General features: G+C 35.5%; 1 protein-coding gene across 1 annotated transcript in view; it reads right to left on the bottom strand.

Annotated features, from left to right (window-relative positions):
* CELF2 (CUGBP Elav-like family member 2) overlaps positions 1-21,590 on the bottom strand; it is an 812,543-nt gene extending 790,953 nt beyond the window's left edge. The window contains exon 1 of the mRNA XM_055331578.1: positions 21,525-21,590. The gene's annotated coding sequence lies outside the window, so the exon portion shown is untranslated. The remainder of the gene's footprint in view (positions 1-21,524) is intronic.
* Between the last annotated feature and the right edge of the window lie 2,566 nt (positions 21,591-24,156).

Here is a 24,156-nt window from a genome sequence, read left to right as displayed (position 1 = left end):
GATATTATTCAGAGGCCTGTAAAGTGAATTTTGGGCCCTACTTCTGTGTAAACTAGAGTAGCTTTTCCTTCAACTGGATTTTATATTGAGGTTACATATATGATTTCACTTGGAAAAGTTCTCTTTCTAAATAGATTAAACACCACTGAACTATGTAGTGGAGAAAGAGCTGGGAGCTGTATTTCCATAGAGCAGGCAAGGTCTAGAGTCCAAAAGATTCTTGGCACCAGAAATAAGAGGTGAGCTTTTGGAACTGGGGTAAACTTATAGGTCAAGCTTGATAATGCTTGGTTAAGATGTTTAATGCACAGTTATGCTTTCTTTGCACAGAAAAAGGTGAACAGGGTTAAATTGTGAATAATAATAATAAATACTTTATTAAGGAACCACTAAATTACAAGATTGCATACTTTGTGTCATTTATTGCACACAGTGAGTCACTGAGGAAGGTGTGAATATTCCCATTTTCCAAGGGAATAAATTTCAGCTCAGAGATGTAAATACCTTCCGCAAGGTCCCCCAGCAGATCTAGAGCTTTAACCTAGGATCTGTCTGGTTTCAAAGATCATGTTCTTAATCACAACTTCCAAGTAGATCATACCTTAGAACAATAGTGCTTTGCCTTTTTAGTGATGAGATTTACAGACGATTTGATAACGTTATTGTAATACTTATTTCATTCCCACTATAAGTTTATGAAGTTCAGAAATCAATCCAGATGAACCATCTCTAATAAAAACTGAGAGAAAAGTAGGAGAGGGCATCTCTTTACTTCTCCATCCATTTCAGAATGTGAGAGGCAGTCCTCATGTGAAAAGAAAGAAAACTATGTAAAAATTCAGGACCGCACAAGTGCTTTGCCAATGAGAAAACGGAGTGGCAGGGGCTGCAGGGCTGGGAGCATGAACAAATAAAAGATTAAGAAATCCTTCCAGTTTTACCAAACCACACCAAACAAAAACAATTACTTTAACCCATTCTTTGTGCTTTTACCCTCTTACTGCTCCCAAACCAGATAAAATATTCAGTGACTGCCAGTAATTGACTATGAGTGCTTTCAAAGCTGAAATTGTTCTGGCCAGAAATAATGGAGGTCTGTTTCCAGAAATGTCTGGGGCTAAAGAAAGGCATGGCCAATTGTGCCCATGAGTTACTGACTTCATATGGCCATAGTCCCTGAATGGCAGCCACTTCTGTCATTCTGATTTAATAATTTATTTAGAATTCTCTCTCGTGGACTATATTCATGGTGAGTCCAAACAGAACTGAAAAACCATTTTCCTCTAATGACTATATAATTCTGTTTTTAGATTTGGGCAATTTTAGAAAGGACTTTATCTTCTATAACTGATCGTTTTTTTTCTGATCTAGAATTAAATGTAGTAACACTGCCCCAACTGCTAAAAGAGAAATGTATACATCAGGCTCTTCCTTCTAAACTGGGCATTTTCTAGAAAGTGCTTGAATCTTAGTACAAATCAAATGTGCAAAATGTATAATATGTTTTATGATGAAGAAGTACAACTGGGGTTGGAAGCTTCAATAAATCAGAACAGCCTCATGTTGGTCAGATTTCAGCTTTTAGTGGGTGGAAACTCATAAGATAATTGAGAAGTAAAACAGCACTGTGGTCTACAGGTTTTCCCATCAAAGGTTTGGCTCACCTGCTGACAAAAGCAATTTACGTGCTGTGGAACATGATCTTTTATCAAACAAAAGATAGAAAAGCTGATGGTCATCTTTTTCCTTAAAGGGTATGTAAGAAAATTGCTCATCTGTAAACTGGTATCTAAGTGATATTTTAATTAATATTTGTCAGTGACTCAACCACAAGAAGATCAAAACAACTCTGAAAGGATCTTGTCTATAGCATTAAACTGTATTATTGATACCATCAGAGCAGAAATAAATAACCTGCCACAGTATATGCAGGATCTATTTTTCCCTGGGGAGCAATTATTGATATTCTTACTAAAATAATATGAGGGAGGCGCCTGGGTGGCTCAGTGGTTGAGAGTCTGCCTTTGGCTCAGGTCATCATCCTGGAGTCCCGGGATCGAGTCACGCATAGGGCTTCCTGCGGGGAGCCTGCTTCACTCTCTGTCTATGTCTCCCCACCCCCTCTCTGTGTCTCTCATGAATAAATAAAATCTTTAAAAAATAAAATAACATGAGGAATGTAAAGATTCTATGTATAAATAAAATCTTCGAAAAATAAAATAATATGAGGAATGTAAAGATTCTATGTTATGGAGTTTAAAATATTGTAAATCCTATAGTTTAGGGGTTGGCAATTTTTTTTTCTATCAAAAGCCAGTCAGTCTATAACTATTTTAGGTGTTGCAGTTTACACACGGTTTCCATCTCCTATTTCTCTCTCTCTCTCTCTCTCTCCCTTCCCTTCCTCCTTTCCTCCCTTCCTCCCTCCTTTCCCCTTCCTTCCCTTTCTTTCTTTCATTTTTTTTAAACCCTTAAAATTGCAAAAACATTCTTAGCTCATGGGCTATACAAAAACAGGCTATGGGTCTGTTAATCACATTTAATTTTTAGGGATATTATATAATGATAACCTCTGCCTAGAAACTGGCTGAGTCAAGGAAATAAGAAGGACAGGGTGAGGATATGCAATATGATTGACAATGTTTTTAATTAAGAGAAGATTACCTTCAAAATTCTAGATGTCCGAATGCCCACCAGATATTTCCATTTTCTCTACCTACTTAGCTATGAATAGGACTTGGGCAGACCAGAGAGATGGAACATTTTGGAACCCACCCACTGTATTTCAGAAGCCATGCAAAAAACTCTTTCAGTCAAAGGCAGCACCAAAACAGAGTGGACATAATTGTAATTTTTGTTGTCTATGATCTATAGCAACTTATTTTTTTAAAAGTTGCTCCTTTTTTTCTCTTTTTTTAAAGAGTGATTTTAGGTTCATCACAAAGTTGAAAGGAAGAAAGAGCAATTTCCCATATAACCCCTCTAATCACCTCCCTATACACATGCACATAACCTCAGCCATTATTAACATTAATGCTCTGATGAAGAATGTATTTATATTTTCCCACCAGGAAACTGGTTATCTTTTAGGGTATTTGATCCTTTTCTTTTTTAACACTTGCATGCTATCAAACATATTTAAATGAAAGATTTTACTTACTGCAAAATCTTTAGAGTTCAGACATTTAAAAGTAGGACAAGCACACAGATACCTGTTCAAATATTGATGTTAGAATACCAGCAAAATGGGATTACTTAGATATTCCCTCTTTCTGGTTTCTGGAGCGAATTCCCTTTTGTGCAAAAAGAGGTTTACAGATACTATAACTCTGTTAATGTTCTCAACTTGGTAATAAGTGACTGCTTTTACATTCAAGCCCTTGGTCTCAGCATCACACTTACTTTTCAAATATCTTCTTGATAGTAACCCCAAGGTTGAATAATTCCTGCCATTATTGACTTGTAGGGACTCAACATCTTCTCTGAGTGACCTACATGGGGTGGGGTGAGGCAGCGGGGTAGGGATGTATGATTAAAGTTAGATCAGAAAGTAGAGCTATTGGGCGGAAAAAAAACAACCTTCCTTTATAAACATGAACGGCATGACATTGAAACAAGTTGAAATCATAGGATTTTGCCAAGAGCATTCTAGAGTTTGAGAAAAATTTCCCAAGTTAGTTTTCAATCGCTTCTTACTGAACTCTGCTAACCAATTCTCTGCCTTGGAATAGCATTCAAGAGAGCATGAAAACCCAGCAGTGTCGATATTGGAAAGCCTCAAACTGTAGTGGGACCAGTTGCCAGAGACTCAGAAGCAATAGTTTACAAAAGAAAAAAGGAATTGTCATCAACCACTACAAAAGAAAGAGCTAAACAGCTTAAAAGTAGAATATACAAGAGAAGAAAAGGAAGAAAATATGTGCCTACTTGAAGAAAAATACACTCCCTGATCTTAATTGCTCAAAATTGGGAGTTTAAGGGTTCATTATTTAAATGTTAAGCCTTTCTATGCATTAAAAAATACTGACAAGGTCTAAACAAATTGTTAACAAGTAATCAGGAGCATTCTTTGCTAGCCTTAAATTACCTATGTGAACAGTGTATATTGAGCATCTAAATTAGGGGCAAAATATTCTAGTTATGGCAAATGGGTTCTTTGTCCTTTTTCCACTGAAAGATTGAATTATACTAGTTCCCCAGAAAGAGGCCCCCCAAAATTATATAACTGAATATTTGTTTCTTCCTAAATAATGATGCTATCTTAAAAACTTGATCTAGAAGCAGAAAAATGCATTACTTTTCTATTGTTTTGAGTGGCACGATTATATTGTGCTCTGAGTGGCCAAGCACAAGGTCTTGAATAACTCTGCCAATAATTGCCTTGCAACATTGATGACTCAGTGCCATTGCCTTGTTTGTACATCCTCATACATCTGAATGAGACAGAGGCAGATGGGTATGGTGGAAGGAGTCCTGGTCAAGGTGTCAGAGAACATGGGACCAACCTATAGGAATATATCACCAGGCACCCAATGCATCCTTCTGAGCAAGTTCTGTAATCCCTTGTGTCCTGCTGCTTCATTTTTAGAGGGGGCATGACAATACCTCCCTCCCTAAACCAGAGAGATGTGTAAGGTAGTCATGATATGTGTTCACAGAAAAGTGCTCAAGAAATATAGGGAGTTGTTCAAAATGTAGCTCATGGGTATCCTTCCCAATATGAAAGCTTCTGAACCTTTTTTTTTTTTTTTGAATACTGCTTTGGACATTCTGACCCTGAATCTTAGTCTTCCTTTTCACCATCTTCCCTATTGACCTCTGTGTTGAGGATGTCATTCCTAATTCACTGGCGAAACCTTTCAGATCTGCTTTTGAGTAAATCCTAAGACTGCTCCCTTCTTAGCAGATCCAGAGCTCGCATCGTGGTGCTGGCCTCATCATCTCTCACAGGATGAACCTAACTGTTCTCCTTGCTTCCACATGTCCTCCCCCAACAGTTTGCTCTCCCCAGAGCAGCCACAGCAATATTTTAAAAATAAAATTTGGATCTGGTCACTTCTTGATTCAAAACCCTCCTGATGAGTGCTTCTCACACAGAGAATTTCATCAGAAGTCCTCATTCCTTCCTGCAGTGTCAGTAGGGGTGGCACACTACCAGTTTTGTGCAGTCCAAGAGCTAAGGATGGTTTTTACATTGTTGAATGATTGTCACATGAACATACTACATAATTCAGTGTCCATAAAGTATTAGAACATAGCCATGTTTAGTCATTTACAAACTATCTATGGTGCTTTCATTCATCCACAGAGTTTGGTTGTTCCTAGACACACATCATGGCCTGCAAAGCCTAAAATGTTCACTAGCTAGCTCTTAATAGAAAAAGTTTGCAACCTCTGCTCACAGGGTATAATCCTTCCTCATTCTTCTCATTGTTATTCTGCTTCAATCATGCTGATAGCTTATTCTTTTATGCTTGTTCTTGCTACAGTGCTATTTTATATGCTGCTTCCTTTTGCCCTTGGATATTTTCCTGGATGTTCTATGACTTCCTCTTTCATATCACTCTAGAATATGGTACTTTTCCCAAAAAGGTCTTGACAATCCTACAGAAAATAGCACTGTTATAAAATTTAAAATAGTACGTGTGAATTTTTTAAGCTCTAATCATGGTTTGTCAGATTCAAACTCTGACTCTTTTATATATTAAAATCTGGAACTGTTAAAAATCAGTGTCAAATATCACATACTTGATATTGAATGGCTCAGTTTAGAGAACAACCTGGGAGTGAAAAATTATATGCTTCTTTTTCTTTTTTTTCAGCTCTTCCAAGAGCTTACTATGTGACTCTGGACAAATAATTTAGCATAAAGGAATCTCAGTTTTCCTTTCAATGATTTAATGATATTCCTTATGAGCTACATTATAAATATGATGGATAAACATAGGCATATAACGATTACATTTTTAAGAAGATCAAGAACAGCAAGAACAATCAAATATCTATTCAGCATATTATGGCATATGCCATCCTTACCAGGATTTCATTCTCAAGACTTCTCTTTAGAAAAGTGACTACCTTTGCCAAATGACTATCTTTACTTACATCTGCAAAGTACATATATAGCAATGGCACCTTTATTGGCTTCTTAGGGCTGTCATAAAAAGTACCACAAACTGGGTAGCTTAAAGCAACAGAAATGTATTGTCTCACAGTTTGGGAGGCTAGAAGTTCAAAATCAAGGTATTGGCAAGGCCATGTTTCTCTGAAATCTGTAAGGGAATCCTTCCTTGCCTTTCCACCTTTTGGTGGTTTGCCAGCAATCTTCAATGTTCTTTGGCTTGCAACTGCACAACTATAACATTTGCTTTCTTGTCATAACGTGTTCTCCCTGTGTCTCTGCCTTTACATGGTTACCTTCTTAAGCACACCAGTCATACTAGATTAGGAGCTTACCCTATACCTGGACGATCTCTCAAATTTTACCTATTCCATCTGCAATGATTCTATTTTCACTAAGATCATATAGTGAGGTACTGGGGATGAAGACCTCAATATATCTTTTTTGGGGGAGTGGGATACAGTATAACCCACATAGTACCCAAAAGTGCAATTGCAAGGATCTTTAATACTTATCTTTGTGAATACAGGAGAAGTGCTTACTCTATGATGGATATTCTTTCATGACATTTGCTCATTGTCATTGTAAACAGCATTTTTTGAGGAGATTGGGGGGAGAAAATCAACAATTGGTACTGTGATTGTCCAGGTTCTTTCAGTGATATATGATAGTTACTGCTTGAGGCTCTAGTTGAAAAAGAAGAATGACCATCTGATGATTTCACTGTCGGCCTCAGATGTGACCCTAACATACTTATGATCACCCCTGGAGTCCCAGAGTCAGCTACAATGAGACCTTTAGATTAGTGGACTGGAGTTTTGTCAGTTTGTTCAAAACTAGAAGCATATCTCATGAAATGCTGCTCTTTCACAGACCTTTTTATAAAATTCAATGTTTTCAATTCTTAGAGCAAGAGAGTTGTGAATATATTAACCATTTAATAAGAGATTGTAATGACCACAGGGCAGGTTTAAATTGACAGACATGAAAAAGTCAAAGAGTTTCCTCATTGGATTAGTTTATTTCTTACCTTTTAAACAGTTCCTGTGACATATCAGATACAGAAAATACACTAATATGCCTTATAAAGGAACTTACAGTTATGCCAGTGGAGTTAAGTGGTTGTGCCAACCCTTCCACAGATAATAACTATTAAAATTGGATAAAATATTTAAAAACCCAATAATTTAAAGACACTGGATGTGTCCAATACTGTACAGAAGCTGGAAAGAGTGTATTCTTGAAAAAGAAAAAGAAAAACATAGTTATAAGGCATAAGAATTGGGGGTAATTTCCAATCCCCATGGCTACAGCAGAGTAAAATGGTGGTAGAAAAACAAAGCCTTGTCAAATGTTCGCAGAAATCAGAGTTTAGGCCTGGAATAGACTTAGAAATGTAAAGATGAAGCTCTGAGAGCAAGATAATTGCAGAGGAAGGAAACCAAAAACCCAGAGCATCTGGCTGACAGGTAAGCTATGCATGGTGAGGGAAAATTCTATAGGGCCCTGCAACAAAGCAGGAAGAGGTCAGAGAGGAATCTACTCTTGAAAGATAAAAGATGCATAGGGCAAGATACATAATTTTGCTGCTTTTTAAGCTGAATACATTTTCCAGTTGCATGAAACATAGCAAGCAGAAGGCTGAAGCCTCAGGGATTTGAAGTGTCAGAAGTGAGATCCTAAGGATATGCCACAGAAGCTAGATTTAGAAGGAAATTCCTAGAAGCAAAAAAAAAAAAAAATGCAATAGAAAGGATAGCCCCAAAATATGAATAAAATCTTGGCCCAAATCCCTCATTGCTGAATTACACAGGCACAGGGAAGAAATCCAAGAGGTTAGACTAATAAAAGCATTTGGAATTCATAAAAACAGTCCAGAGATATCAGTAGCTACATGCTAAAAGAAAAGATAAACGTTGCATTTCACATTCAGGAAGATTAACTGAATATCGGAATAAAAGAGGACAACTCTCAGGACATTAAAAAATCCACTGTCACAACAATGTATTATCTTTAATGTCCAGTTTACAACCAAAAATTACTAGACATGCAAAGCTACAGAAACTTTGACCCATAAAAAGGAACAAAGACAGTCAATAGAAACTGACTTCCTACAGTCCCAGATATTGGATTTTGCAGATAAAAACTTTGAAGGAGTGATTATAAATATGCTCAAATAATTAAAGAAAGTATGATGCCAGTGAGTAAAAAGATAAGAAAATAAAGAAATAAATCTATAGAAAAAAATACAACTGAAAAATTCAAGAAACTTTAAAAATTAACTCATAGACCCAACAGTATATTGGACATAGAATAAAGTATCATTAAATTTGGAGGCTAATCATACAAATTACTCAATTTGAAGAATAGAGGGAAAACAAAACAAAACAAAAACCAAACAATTGTAGAGTCTAAGACGCTTATGTGAGAATATCACCTAGGCTATTATATATGTAGCTGGAGTTATCGAGAGAGAAAGAGAGAGACAGATGACCTGGAAACATTTTTCTGAATAAAAAAAAATAGAATCTTTCCAAAATTCGATCGAAATCATTAAATTCAGATACAAGTGACTTAATAAACTTCAAACAGGATTAAAATAGTGACTTAATAAACTTCAAACAGGATTAAAATAAAGAAAAACATTATTCCTAAATAATATTCCTAAATATTCCTAAACATTCCTAAATACATTGAGTTAAACTGCTTATACCCAAAAAATAACAAATAAAATCTTGAACTCAGCCAGAGAAAACATACACATTAATAATAGGTGAATAATGCTACAATTTCCTGACTCCTCTTGAGAAACTATGGAGGCCAGAAGATACTGAAATAACACAATAAAATTGCTAAAAGAAAAAAGAAGCTGTAAATAATAAATTCTATGTTTAATAAAGCTATCCTAAAAATAAAAATGAAATTAGAATATTTTCAGATAATTAAAAGTGATAAAATTTATTACCAGAACTGCATTACAGATAATGTAAAGGAAAGTATTCAGGTTATATAAACATATTTCCTTTTCTTAATTTCTTTCTTTCTTTTTAAAAAGATTTTATTTTTTTATTTATTCGAGAGAGAGAGAGAGAGAGCGAGCACAAACAGAAGGAGCAGCAGAGGGAGAGAGAGACGAAGCAAGCTCCCTGCTCAGCAGAGAGCCCAATGCAGGGCTTGATCCCAGGACCTGGGATCATGACCTGAGCCAAAGGCAGACACATAATTGACTGAGCTATCCAGGAACCCCTTCTTAATTTCTTTAAAAGAGAAATTATTTTTTAAGCAAAAACAAAAAACAAAAAAAAAACCCTTCAAACCTCCCTCTAAAACAAGCGAAACCCAATAAACAAAAACCAAAAAAAAACAATTTACTGATGAATTTATAATGTATGTAAATATATTTATATAACAATAGTTAAAAAAGAGAAGGTAAATGGAAATATACTGTTGTAATATTACAATTAACTTTAGAATATATATTTTAATTTCTAAGAAATCATGAGAAAATAATGTAGAAAAATATAACTAGAAAACCAAAACATAAGTTAAAATAAAATTTTAAAAAACATCTGATTAACACAAAAGAAGGGAAGAATGGAAAAATTAATCAAAATAGAGTTAATTTCTAGACACACAAAAATACAGAAAGTATGTATGCATAATGTATAAAACACTATGTATATACATTTAGAATATATTATGATGCATGTATATTATATATTTATATGTATATACATATTATATGTGTATATAAGCCTAATAATAACACCTGGATAAAAATCCAAGACGAACTAAGGGGGAGAAATAGGCAAATCTAAAATCATAGATGGAGATCTACTTAAACTACTACCAGTAATTGATAAGACAAATAGACAAAAAAGAAAATAAAAGATCAGAAGGACATTACCAGACTAATTGGCAATTATAGAACAGCTCACCAAATAACAGCAGAATACACATTCTTTCTATGAACATTTCCAATTCTCACCCTGGTGAGCCATATATCAGGACATAAATTTAAAAATTTTGACATTATAGAGTAAGTTCTCAGACTAGAATGGAATTAAAATAGAAATCAGCAACAACAATATATGTAGAAAAAGTCGAAGTATCTAGAAATTAAGTAACACACTTCTTAAAAAACCACGAGAGAATCAAGCAACCACAAAATAAAATTATTCTGAATGGAATAATATTTATCTAACCACCACATCAGCTATATCCCACAAATTTTAGTTTATTCTCTAAAATTAGTTTATTATCTAAAATTTGTGGAATATAGCTGATGTGGTGTTTGGATAAATATTATAGCTTTAAATGCATACATGAGAAAAAAAAAGAGTAAAGTCAATATGTAAGCTTCCAGCATAGAAAGCAGAAAAATGGACTCCCAAAAGATGTCTATGCTCTAATCCCTGCAACCTATAAATATGTGACCCTAGATGATGAGAAAAACTTTGTAGATGTGATTAATGGTATAGCCTGGAGATAGGGAGATTATCCTGGAATATCTAGATGGGCCCAATTCCATCAAATGGATCTCTACAAGTAGAGAATCTTTCTCACTTGGGTTAAAGAAATAAGATGGAAGAAGGAAGGAAGGTTTGAAGTGTGAAATGGACTCGACCCCACCATTGCCACTTCAAAGATGGCAGGGGACCACAAGTCAAGAGATGACTTTCAGAGGATGAGACTGATCCTCAGCTGATATCCAACAAAGGAATGGGGATCTCAGTCTACAACTGCAAGGTGCTGAATTTTGCCAAAAATGCAAAAGAGTGAGGAAATAGATCCCCCTCCAGAGCTTCCTGAATGGAATGCGGCTCTGCTGATGCTTTTAGTTTTGGCCTAGTGAGATTTGTCAGACTTTAGATGAACAGACCTATAATGTAATAAACTTATAATGCTAAAGTTACTACATTTGTGGTAATTTGCTATAGCAGAAGTAGAAAACTAATGAACTGATTAAAAAAAAAAACAAACAGAAAACACAAACTACTAATATTAAGAAAGAGGAGATCTTACTACTGATCCTACAATACTCAGAGGATGTGAGAATTTGATGAGCATTTTATGGTAATAATTATGATAACTCAGATAAAATATATAAATTTCTTAACTAACACAAATGACCAAAGCTAACATAAAAGGAAATAGAAAATTTAAATAACTCTATCTATGAATAAAATTGAATTTGTCATTAAAAGTCTTCCCACAAAGAAAACTCTAGACCCAGACAGCTTATTGATAAGCTCTTTCAAACATCTAGGGAAGAAAAAAAAAAATCCTAAACCTACACAAAATGTTTCAGAAAATAAAGAAGGAAGGTAGGTGTATTTTCCAACATATCTTACAAGATTAATCTTACTCTGAGAGCATACCAGACAAATACATTCCAAGAGAAGAAAGGTGCCAACCAGTACCTTAATGAACAGAGACACAAAAATCCTTAATAAAAATATTAGCAAATAGGGACACCTGGGTGGCTCAGCGGTTGAGCATCTGCCTTTGGCCTAGGGCGTGAACCTGGAGACCTGGGATCGAGTCCCACATCGGGCTCCTGCATGGAGTCTGCTCTGCTTCTCCCTCTGCCTGTATCTGCCTGTGTCTCTGCCTCTCTCTCTCTCTCTGCCTCTGTCTTTCATGAATGAATAAATAAAATATTTAAAAAAATATTAGCAAATCATGGACACCTAGTGGCTGAGATGGTTAGGCATCTGCCTTCAGCTCAGGTCTTGATCTTGGGGTCCTGGGATTGTCAGGCTTCCTGCTTAGTGGGAAGTCTGATTCTCTCTCTCCCTCTGCCCCCCATCCTCTCACCCCCAGGTCCCGATTGTGCTCTTTCTAAACAAACAAATAAACAAACAAACACACAAATAAAATCTTTACAAAAAATATTAGCAAATCAAATCCTTGGTATATAAAAAGACAATACACTTTCATTATTAAGACACTTGGCAAACAATGAATAGAAGAAGACTTCCTTTTGTGGTAAAGGGTCCACACGAAACACCTTCTATGGATATAATATTCTGTGGTGAAAGACAATGTTTCCCCTTAAGTTTGAGAACAAGGAAAGGACATTCATTCTCACTATTTATATTCAGTGTTTTACTGCCTAGCTATTTCAGGCAGTTAAAAGGGAAAAAGGAAAAATAGATAGGAAAGGATGAAGTGTTTTGATCAAAAGTAGATGTTGTATTTGGAAAATCCTAAGAAATACATATGCTCAAAATACTCACTAGAATAAGTAAACGTGTCAGGATAGCAGTATAGGAAGTCAGTATATAAAAACCAAAATTTTCTATATATAACAGCAACAAAAGTTGCAAACTGAAATTAAAAAATACTATTCTACTTCAATAACATCCAAAAACATTGTGTATTTAATTTATAAATTTTAACAAAAATTGTAAAATACTTGTTTACTCAAAACTACAATTCATCACTGAAACTAAAGAATAACTAAATAAATGTTTATGGATGGAAGACTCAAAGTAGTTAAAATGTCAGTTCTACAAATTGAACTATATATTAAATACAACTCTAATAAAAATTTCAGTAGGCTTTTTGAGGGGAAAATTTATAAGCTAATTCTAAATTTATATAAAAATGAAAACAACTTAGAATAGCCAAAGGAATATGGAAAAAGAAAAAACAAAGTTGGAGAACTTATACTACCTGTTTTCAAGATTTACTACAAAGCTAGAGCAATCTCTACAGTGGTGGAATTAGTGAAAACATAGATTATATCCCTCAATAGGGACTCTAGAAGACAACCAACATGTATATGGTTGATTGAATTTTGGCAAATGATTCAGGATAATTAAATGGGAGAGTTTTTCAATAATAATGCTGGAGTATTTGGATATCCATATAAAAACCTGAACCTTGATTTTACATTGTATCAAAGATAAAAATTAAAATGGATCATATATCTACATGTGAAAATTAACATTATAAAACTTGTAGGGAAAAACAAAAAAATATGTTGCCTTCTAATAGATGAAGATGTCTTAGAACTCAAAAAGTATGAACTATGGAGGAAAAAATTCATATATCAGTTATATGGTATGTTTTGGATTAATCCAAATTAAAAAAAAAGTTACTCCTTGAAAGATACAATTTAAAAAAAATAGAAAAAAGTCATATGCTGGGAGGAAATATTTTCCATATAGATATTTGAAAACAAAGTCTCTCCAAAATCTGAAAAGAACTTCTACAACTAAATTTTAAGAGAAGAGATGGACAAGAGATTTGAACAGACACTTCACAAGAGACCAATGAGCATATAAAAAGATGTTACATCCTTACTTCTTAGGGGATGCTGATTAAACCCACAGTAAGGTACCACCGCATACCTGGTAGAAGGACTAAAATTGAAGAGTTGGCACTATCAACCATTGGCAAAGATGTCTAGCAACTAGAACTCTCATATATTGCAGGTGAAAGTAAAAAAATTTACAATGCTTTGGGAAACTGCTTGGTCTTCCTTATAAAGTTAAACATACACCTATCATAAGACCAAGCATTTTCATCTTTAGCTATTTACCTGAGAGAAAAGAACTCCTATGGCCATATAAAGACCTGTACGTGAATGTTCATACAGCTGTGTTCATAACAGCTGCAAAATGGAAATTACCCAAATGTCCATCAACAGGTGAATGGATAAACAAAATGTGTTATAGTCATACAATGGAATGCCCTTCAGCAATAAAAAACCCTAGTGATGCACATAAAAGTATGTATAAATCTCAAAGGCATTATGCTGAATGAAATGAGCCAGACACAAAAGAGTACACACTGTATGGTGTCATTTACATAAAATTTTATAAAATGTAAATTAATGTGTAGTGATAGAAAGCAGATCAGTGGTAGCCTACCTAAAGGCTAGGTGTGGAGAATAGGATTGACTACAAATGGACTTAAGGAAATTTTTGTATGAATGGAAATGTTCTGCACTATCTTGATTGCTGTGCTGGTTTCACAGGTGTACACGTTGGTGAAAACTCTTCAAATTGTACACTTAACACGGCTTCAATTTATTTTATGTAAATTACATATCAATTTAGTTGATTAAAATACTATCAAGTATCTGTCAAAATACGGGCAGAATTTTGGGGATTTATCCCCAAACCCTCAATTAAATAGGGGTCAGCTGTATAATAAATAAGCCTAGTATAATAGAAATACTCAGAAAATAGTACATCTTCAGAGCATGCCCTTCTTCCCAGGAGAGCATGCCATTACATCTTTATCATAACAACCTTTAAGAAGGTGAATATTCAGAGAGCATTATCTCCCTATAATATCATCCCTAGAATAAAGGGCTGTTTTAATATGCAAGCATGGTGGATTTCAACATGAACAGAAGAGCTTGTTCTGTCCATTTCTCTGTGGCCTGCTGACATCACCCTGTAACCAGTAGATTCTGAGGGATGCTATTTGTACTTCTCGAGTGCTACTTTAAAGAGCACACAGAAAATTTCAGACTCTATGATGTGGATGTAAAAACAACCGTAGTAAAATGTTGCCCAATTCCCTTGAACTTTGCTTTCCTTTGGACGATCATCAATCATTAGATCAGCTCATTATTACTCAGGTTAACTACAGTTCCCTAAATTCTTCTAGAGATCCCAGCATTTACTGTGTAAGAAAGAACTACCTTATTTTAGATGATCCAGCCCACATTCCAATAGATTCTGCACATAATCAGAACACCAGAAAACTCTCTACTACCCCTACTTGCTGTCTAACCTATTGGTTGTGTCTCATCATCTCCAATTATGGCTTACGTGTCCACTTCTTTTGGCGTCTTTGTCTGAGTCCTTGAAATGATACCTAATTGGATATTCTATTGTAGTTTTTGGTTCTCTCTGTTTCCGTATCTATATTTCTGAGCCTCCCTGATTCCATTCCCCACATTTTTGAGCCAGTCTCTTCTACTTCTGTACTCAGACAAAGCTTCTGGACCCTACCCCAGAACATAGACCTCAGTCTACTGATTTGGATGACAGTGACACCCAATATTCATTAACAAGTACTTAATGAGCACCTGCTATGTGCTAGGTGTATCTGGATGCTTGGGATTCAGCAGTGAACAAAACAGACCAAAATGTCTGCACTTGTGAAACATCTAGTTTAATGGAGAGAGTTCAACAATAAACAAATTACAAAGTATATGATACATTATGCTAGAAATGATAAGTTCTTTGGAAAGAAGGCAGTGAAGGAAGATAAAGAGGGTTAGAGTGGATTGTACTTATAAAAAAGTGGTCAGAGAAGGCGATACTTGGGGAAAACATGAAGGAGGTGAGCAAGCAATGGATTTGGAGCTCAAGAAGAAGAATGTTCCAGGCTTAGAGAAGATCAGGTGCAAAGATCCTGAGATGGGAGCAGACCTGGTGTGCTCTATGTGTATATAAGTACACGAATGTGCCTAGAATGTTAGGGCAACAGGAGTAAGGAGCGAGAGTCAAGGTTTGGTAATCCTTGTTGACCCTGGACAGCTCCCTTTTATGTCATTGTCTCATGGTGACTATTAATATTATCACCTGTCATTCTCAAAAGTGTCCAGGTTTATTTTATTTATTTTATTTTAAAGATTTTATTTATTTATTCATGAGAGACACAGAGAGGGAGAGAGAGAGGCAGAGGCACAGGCAGAGGAAGAAGCAGGCTCCACACAGGGAGCCCAACGTGGGACTCGATCCCAGGACTCCAGGATCACACCCTAGGCTGAAGGCAGGCGCTAAACCGCTGAGCCACCCAGGGATCCTGTGTCCAGGTTTAAATGAAAAATTGTACACTCCACCTATTTAGTCAAATTTGCAATACATGAATATGACAGAAAAATTCAAAAGGTACAAAAGAGTATATAGTAAATGCAAGCCTTCCTCTCATCCCTGTGCCCCAGGCATCCAGTTTCCATTCTCAGAAACTACTGTTACCAGTTTTGAAGGCATCTTTATAGCAGTGTTAGGAGCAGAGGAGTAACACCCTCTGCCTTCCTTTTTTTTTTTTTTTTGCCTTACATTTCTAATGGAACTCTCAGGCTATGCATGAAGAAGAGACTGCAGTAGAAGCACGGGGTCAGTTAGGAAGTTATCACAAAAATCCAGGTAAGCAAAGAACTTCCTTAACTCAATTACCCAAAGATGTGAGAAAATAGAATCATGTTTTTTTTTTTTTTTTAACTTTAGAAAGAGTTGCCATCTGTATCTTTGGCTTAGAACAGCTTTCTCTGAGCCCATCAGTCTCAACTAGTCTCCCCCATAGTTTCTATCAGAGCACTTGAACTTTTCCTTCACAGCACTTAACACAACTTGTAATGATACACTTTGTGTTCCTTTGTCTAAAAATGTCTTACATTTTTAGCTTTTTTTTTTTACAGTTTCTTTTATTGAAGTATAGGTGACATACAATGTTACATTAGTTTCAGGTGCGAAGCATAGTGACTGGACAACTCTATGCATTATGCTATGCTCTCTGTGATTGTAGCCATCATCTCTTACCAGACGGTGCTAGTACAATACCATTGGCTATATTCCTTGTGGTGTACCTTTCATCCCTGTAATGTATACATTCCATAAGTGGAAGATTATGTCCCCTCTCCCCTTCACCCATTTTACCCACCCCCGACCCCATCCCATCCAGAAACCACCAGTTTATTCTATGTGTTAATGGGTCTCTTTCTGCTTTGTTTTTTTTTTTCAATTCCACATGTAAGTGAAATCATATGGTATTTGTTGTTCTCTGTCTAACTTAATTTCACTTAGTATAATACTCTCAAGGTCTATCCATACATTTTTCCAAAGAAGACATAGAGATGGCCAATAGACACATGAAAAGATGCTCAATATCAGTAATCATCAGGGAAGTGCAAATCAAAACCACAAGGAGATATCACCTTACCCCGGTCAGAATGGCTAGTATAAAAAAAAGAAATAAGTGTGGGTAAGGATATGAAGAAAAGGGAAACTTCTGCACTGTTGGTGGGAATGTAGATTGGTGCAGCCACTGTGGAAAGCAGTATGGAGTTTCCTCAAAAAATTAAAAAAAGAACCACCATGAGATCTGGTAATTCCACTATTGGACATTAACTCAAAGACAATGAACACATTAATTTCAAAAATATATGCACCCGCTACTTTTATTGCAGCATTATTTACAATAGCCAAGAAATGGAAGCAGTCCAAGTGTCCCTTTATCTAAAAATAGATAAAAATGCTGTGGTGTACGTATATAATGGAGTATTACTCAGCCACAAAAAAAGAACAAGATCTTGCCATTTACAACAGTTTAGGCATTTAGAGGAGCGGAACCATATCTTTTGTCAGGTAGTCTAGGCCTTTTATAAAATAGACACAAAAACAAATTTTGAATGAATGAATAAATGGATTAATGAAGAAATCACAAGTCCTCTCTTGCTACTCCTCCTACAAAAATAATCTAAGAACGGCTAACCTTATCTCTACCTCTGTCCATCCACCTGAGTTTCTAAATTATTAACATTTGGATCAGAATAAAAGAGCAAAAAATAAGCTAGTTTCTCTATTTCTATTGCATGTATGTCTCTATCTTCATTCTTATAAAAACAGCAGAAAACCAGGGAGGCAGGAAGAAAGCATAAGGGTTATAAGATTTAGTATAAATCAGCATTTATATATTTACTGAGGAAATATAAGTATATTATTTTGACAGTTTGACAGTGTGAGTAATAGGCAGTAGAGAATATTCTAATTTTACACTTATATTTTAAATTACTAACATATAGGTTATAAAGTGACATTTTTGAATCATTTCATTACTCTAAAGTGTTAGGGATAGGTATACACAAGAATGTTTTTACGTGTTTAAGAACGCTTGCCATACATTTCAGTCTCGAGGAGAGAGATGTTCTCTTTATTCTCTTGGGTCACATGTGGAAACATCTCAACAGATAGTAGAACAGCATTCTTTATATACACTTACTGTTCTGGTGCAATGATTCTCTCGAGTCCTGAGGGTATTACTACATCAGTGAAGTGAGAAGAGGGTATGGAATCAAGGGATTGGCCAACCCACACATTGATTCGGCGTAAATGCACAGGCTGCGACATAGAGCTTATTAACTGATTATCCTCTTGTATTTCGTTTAAACCGCTTGACCCCAGCACCTGCCCAAACTGACACTCCCCTTCCTCTTCTTTGGAAGTTACTCATCTTCAGTTAGGAAGAATAAGAACAACAACAACAACAACAATAACAATTTGGCTATTTGATGGGGCCACTTCCTCTTTGTAAAGATGAGGAGACAGAGGCCCAAGAAGATTAATTAACAAAGTCATTGGTAATTAAGGACTAGGATTGATATTTCCTGTTATCCAGCTTGGTATTTCTTGCTTCTTTTCTTATTATAGTGAAAAAATACAATATGACAACTGTAACAGTAATAACAATGATTTTTTAAAACCCAGAAGGAAGAGAAAACACACACATGGCTATACAAATATTACTGAAGCAAACATGAGGACTGAAGAATATGCCAGTTCCAAGAGGTCAGAAACAAGACACCATAATTTTTTTTTTTTTTTTTTTGATTCTGAGAGCTTCACACTATGCTAAGTTTGCCACAGGCTGATTAATCAAATTACACTTTTTAGTGTGTCAGTTACAACTTCTACTACATTGTAAGTTCCTAGATGACCAAGATATGGCTTTTTCACTTTTCAATTTCCCACAGATCTCAACATAGCCGATACTTAGTAAACAGTTACAATGAATTGAGCAAATGACACAATTTCAAAAAGCATTATGTATATTTTTACATTGCCTTTGTGCTTCCATTCCAGCATCATATATAATTTTGTCTGTTTGTATGTCTATGTGTAAAATAACAATGCTCATTCTCTCGATGAGGTATTTTCTACTTCACTATCTATGCAATTATAAGGTGAAAACTATTCCAAACGCCACAAGAGCTAAATGGCAAGTGTAGAACTACTGTTAAAGAATTTTGCTCTTGAAATTGTAATGTCATAGCACTTCAGCAAGGGAAGAAGAAAAGCCATTCTGATATTATGCATACTTAGGTATTGGGATGTGGGGTTATTACTGGTTCTTTTTCTATTGAAAAAATGGATAGGGTAAAATCTAAAGTAATTTCAGTGTTATTCAATATTTTATTAATGGGGGAAGCATCATTTTAACTGCAGCCATCTATAGAATTATGGACTGATTACTAGTTCAAATGACAGAGTCCTACAGTGAAACCCATAATTTTGCATTACGTTCTGCAAGAGATGATAGCAGTTCTTCACATATAATGGTATTGCTACCCAGAATCTTGTTAACACTCATAGTCTGAGAGGTTGTGCTTATCTTCTCTCTCATTCTTATTTTGAATCAGAAAGAATTTTTTTTCAGAGGTCTACTGGCCTTTTTCCTTTATATATGGGACTTTGGTCAATTAGACATTTTCATAGACGAGACACCGTGGGTAACAAATTTAATAATTTAAGTAGAAGGGTAAAATTACAAAGAAGTGAATCTTTAAAAAAAAAAATTAAGAAATGCCCGTACTGTGGTTTGACTTGTATTTAGCTCTTTGTAGCTATTTCTAGTCACTGATTCTATGGAAAGCACTTTCAGTTTAGTTGCTTGTTACTGGGCAACAATTTATTCCAATTATAACTGAAATGTTCCTAATAGACAGTTACTGGCGGATAAAAACAGATTTTAAAAATGAACTATTAAATCCATAGTATTTTCTCTTGATGCAAGAGGCAGAAATTATTCTAACAATTGACATTTTCTAATGTTCCCAGGTCTTTCTAGACATTTCAAGTGATTTGGGGGGCATTGGTGAGGACCCAAGGGGCGGCATGGTTCAGAGCTGTTAAATGTAGAAATGACACAATTAGATAGAACAGCTACTGAGACTGGGGACCAAATGTTACCAGCGTATGGAATGCCACATTCTCTATCAGATGCAAATGGCATGCAATCTTCAAACTTTCATAGGAGAGTTTTTCTTTAGAAAAAGGTCTTAATGGACATTTGGTAACTACATTCTCTTCCTGACAATCACCCTATTATTTTTTTACTTACCTATTAAAAAAAAAAAAAGAAAAAAAAAACACAGCTAACAAGTGACAATGGAGGATAAGCAGAGCATATCCCTTGATACTTTATATGTATTTTTTAAGGCAAAAAAAAGAGAAAAAAAATCTTTGTTCCTAAGTTTCTCAACCCAAATCCAACCAGACTCACTGACAAGCCTAAACCTTTTCATGTATATTCCAGCCTCTGAGGCTAGAATCTGTATAAGCTCAAATGAAGTTTGCCACACGGATATATTTTCAAATGAGACGTGTGGTGTGCAAGAACGATTTCTTTGTTTTCTTTCTTCTTTATAATATTAAAATGCAGTAAAAAATGGACTGACCGTAGTCGCCAATTGACATAAAATTACACGCATGGAAGGAAAAGAAGTACATCAGTTGTAGATTTAACCTTAGGAACTTTATCTCATAGTCAATAGTTTTGTGTTTTGAAATGTGTCTTAAATGACCTGATCAGTTCTAATGGTAGTAAGAAGAGACAGTTGCTGAGAATTTATTCCACTTAGCTCTAGCTTCTCCCCGTAACAGAATAACAGGCAAGAACAATTGCAGCACCAGTTCCAGGCACAGGATCTAGAAATACTTGTTGAATTTAATTGGGTTGAATTAAAATTTGTCCTTTTAAAGAATAAAGTTGGCATCTCCAGTCCAAGGTCCCCAAATGATCTAGGCTCTCCACAGTTGACTGTCTAATGAACTCCTGACTAGTTACATATCAAAGGGATTAAAATAACTTTACTCAGCACTCACTTTACTCTGTTTCATTATCTGAATAGGGAAGTCTAAGATAATTACCGTGCTACCTAAAAAAAAAAAAAAAAAAGTTTCATCATCATACTTCCTGCTTGGTGAGTAAACAGGAGAACAGTTATGGTCTGTAACGGACCTATTAAAACCCTAACATCCCTGCAAGCAAGTAAGTTGGAGAACTCAAGAATGCTCCCTGACAGGACACTGAAACACCAACCCTGAACGATCAACAACTCATTGCCATAGTGCGACAATCTTAACCCTGTTGCAACTGGGTGACCAGTCAATTTGCAGGGAGAAGCATCATCAGAGCACATAGGAATGCTGTTATTACCCATTATAAGTATGACGCGAAGGTCACATATCAGGCAATTACACCTTTTCATTACATGCTAACCCCTCACGGCAGGGAAGCCACGCTTATGACTGCATTAGACAGACAAAGCCTTCAGCTCTTAAAAAAAAAAAAAAAAAAAAAAAAAAAGCCAAAAAGGGGGGGGGGGCAAAAAAAAAGAGAAAAGATAAAAAAATTAAATTCGTTTTCTTACCAGCACGTTGCAGCACCAACTCGCTCACAGGAATGTTGCCTTTACAGGTTTCTCTTTTAATTATCCTGGAAGCAGGGAGACAAAAAAAAAAAAAAAGAAAAAAAGAAAAAAAAAAAGAAAAAGGCAAAGAAGAAGAAGCAGGGTGGTTAAATTAGCGTGCTGGAATCTTTTCAGTTTGTCGCAGAGTAGAAAAATAAAAAAGGGGGGAAAAAAGGCTCAGTAATTTAAATTTGCTCTCAGTTCAGGCTGCATCGTTGGGTCCCGCCCCTTCTTCCCGCTGGGTTCCACTACCTGCAAGGCTGGAATTGACAGCTACTGTGCAAACAAAAAAGGCAACAAGCATGCTGGTACCGTTCTCACTGCTGTTTGGGTCTCACTTGTCCTGACAACTAAAAATCATCGGTGGAAAGGTATCCTACATTTTCTATCTGAAGCATTTGCATGTAATTCCCTTCCATTTTAATGATACACCATAGCTCATGATGATGGAGTTTGATTCCTGTTTGGGTTTTTTTTTTTTCCCTCTTTCATTTTTTCCCCTAAATATGCATAATAATTCTAGTTACTATTTTTATTTATATTTTTACTCTTATCATTGTTCAGCACCATCTTTTGGCATTCTTTCTGCCCTCTCCTCTCCAAGACACGTTCTCTCCTGTCTTTCCCTTTTACTCCTAACCATTGACATTTCTAGGGATGATAGAAATACCCAGATTATCAGAGTTTCCACTTCTTAGGCGATTCTTTTTTTTTTTTTTTTTTTTTTTGAGCATTTAGTATTGAGAATAACTCAAGGGACAGAAGGGCCTAGGAAGAACCAGAAACTTCTAAAAAGGATGCAATGCTAATAAAAAAGTCTCCACAACCAAATCCAAAAAGTTCATTTTCATATTTATGAAAGGGGCAGATAGCTACAAATCATACAGAGAGATGTGCTATACATTGCAAATTTAACATAAGGCATCCCCTATGGAAAACCACTTTAATTTTAGCAACAAAAATAAAATGGCTACTTAATGTGTAGCATGTCTTGTCAGTTTGTAGCAGAGGAATTGTGAAAGGTAATAATGCCTATCCTTCTTTTGTCAGAATGTAAATAGCTTATTGAAAATTTACAAGGTTTTTTGTTGTTGTTTGCTCGACTTGCTTTCCAGATGATGCTGCTATAGCCTATTTTGGTATGGAAGCTACCTGCATGTACTGTGGATTATCTAGAAGTTTGCCTTTTAATCTGAAGCACTGCTTCTATAATGGTATATAGCATTGGATCTCCTATTAAAATATGAATTTTCTTAGATAGGCCTACTACTCTAACATAAGAGTACCATGCTGATTGGCATGTCATGTCACATAGTCAGGGTGGGCGGTTAAGGAGTAAATGATAAAATGCACATGGTTCTTTGCTAGTGGTTGCAAACATGAAGGAAAGTTATTTGTATATAGGAGAGTTATTCATATATGACAGAATTTAGTTTATTTTTGCTTGTTGGTTTTTGAATTTTTTAAAACATTTTTCCCTTATCCCTACCTCAAGCCATTTAAATGCATTTCACTATTTCTGCACAATTTGTACAATCCCTGAAAAGTCAAGAACAAGCTTGACTTAATGGACTTCAGTGCACTTCACTTTTTAAAGTGAGATTTTCAAAAGAGAAGTGATCAGCAATATAACTTAAATAAACATAATTTAGCTTTCTTACTTCATAAAAATTTAGCTGAATACCAGATATTCATACTGCTATTTGAAGTTTCATTATAAAGGCAAACCAATCAAAAATGGAAAAAGCCAAGGAAGCAGAGAGAAAAGCTATATATTTGCCTTGTATTATAAAGGCCAAATATAAGAATGGCTGGGTGGCTCAGCAGTTGAGTATCTACCTTCGGCTCAGGGCGTGATCCCAGATCAAGGGGCCGAGTCCTGCATAGGGGCCCCCTGTGGGGAGCCTGCTTCTCCCTCTGCCTATGTCTCTGCCTCTCTCTCTATGTCTCTCATGAATAAAAAAATAAAATATTTTAAAAAATAAAAGGAAATATAATAAATTATGTTCATCAGGATTATTTTTCTGTCAGCAATGAATGCCTTCACCAGATTCCCATGAACAACTATAGCATAGAAAAATAAGGCAAGTCAAGTGCTCAAGAAGCCATGTTAACTTCCCAGGTAGTTAGGTAATCAGCTTTAATGAAACAGTGGTAAATTACACCAATGTGCTAATTATGGTACTTTGTCACAGCATAAAATGCAATAAAACCAACCCATGTCTTGGCTTGGAAAGTGTTATGCATAGATTTTTTTTTTCCAAAAGATTTAACTGAAGAGAGATTTTATTTTCCTGAAGCATTCCATAATTTCAAGTGGCTTTTCCTCAATCCTTTCTTTTTTAAAGCCTTCTAGAAAGATATGTAGAGTTGAAAATATGTAGAAGAAAACATTTATGTAGAAGAAAAAATGTGTAGAGCTAGAAAAAAAGCAATGATAATGGCTTTTCAAATTGTTGTCTTACCTGATAATTGTATATTTTATATGATTAATATGCCAATAGTAAATACTCTGGTTTTACTGTGAATAGCATAACACACTTAGAACATGTTAGGGTATATACAAATATACACAGCAGCACACGTTGGTTTA

The sequence above is a fragment of the Nyctereutes procyonoides genome, unplaced genomic scaffold (assembly GCF_905146905.1).
Source record: "Nyctereutes procyonoides isolate TBG_1078 unplaced genomic scaffold, NYPRO_anot_genome, whole genome shotgun sequence".
Lineage (NCBI taxonomy): Eukaryota > Metazoa > Chordata > Mammalia > Carnivora > Canidae > Nyctereutes > Nyctereutes procyonoides.
The sequence above is the reverse complement of the archived record's forward strand: the minus strand, read 5'-3'. Positions and strand labels throughout refer to the sequence as shown.